Source organism: Triticum aestivum, chromosome 6D (assembly GCF_018294505.1).
Source record: "Triticum aestivum cultivar Chinese Spring chromosome 6D, IWGSC CS RefSeq v2.1, whole genome shotgun sequence".
NCBI classification, from domain to species: domain Eukaryota; kingdom Viridiplantae; phylum Streptophyta; class Magnoliopsida; order Poales; family Poaceae; genus Triticum; species Triticum aestivum.
Window position 1 is genome coordinate 2885274 of NC_057811.1, and position 815 is coordinate 2886088.

Here is an 815-nt window from a genome sequence, read left to right on the forward strand (position 1 = left end):
TTCATTTTATGTACAAACAAACATAAAAAATAATGAACATGAAGCAAATTTAGGCTTTAAAAAGACATGTGCTAAGTACTTCCCGGTTGACCAGTCAACCATTGACTTTTTCTATAAAAAAACTGAAAAATAAAAAATGTGAATACAAAAATAGTTCACGAAATTGAAAATTTCTTTCTATATTTTTTAAAAGGTTTATGAGTCCAAAAAAGTTTACAGATTTTGAAAAATAGTTCATGAATTTTAAAAAAGTGCATTGAATTTGGAAAAATATTCATCTAATTTTATAAAGTTCATCAATTTACAAAAAAGGTTCATGAATTTTTTTAAACCGTGCATTAAAGAAAAAAAGGATGAGAAAAGAGAAAAAAAGGATAAACCGAACTGAACAAGGATATAAAAGAAAAAAAAACGAACTATCTATACACCAACGGGGGTGATGGCCTGATGGTTAGAGCTTAGTGCTCGCAACGAAGGGGTTGCGACTCGCCTCCTGCACCTTTAGTGGATTTGGATTGGCCTCTCACGAGGCATACACACGCGCGAAAATATATATGGGAGGAGGTTATGGTGGGGAGGAGAGAGAAGCGAAGCCACGAGAGAAAGCGTGGATTGGATTCGGTTTGCATTTATAGGGTTTGTTTTTCAAGAGTCCCCGCTCTTGGATCTGACCTGCGGAGGAATTTGGGTTCCTCATATCCGCCGCACACATGGCCGAGTTTAAGAGGTGTCGGACAACTTGAACGTTTGGCCTGACTTTGAGGGCCTAGTTAAATGGCATTTTTTTTCAATCCGAACATTGTTCGAGCTGTTCG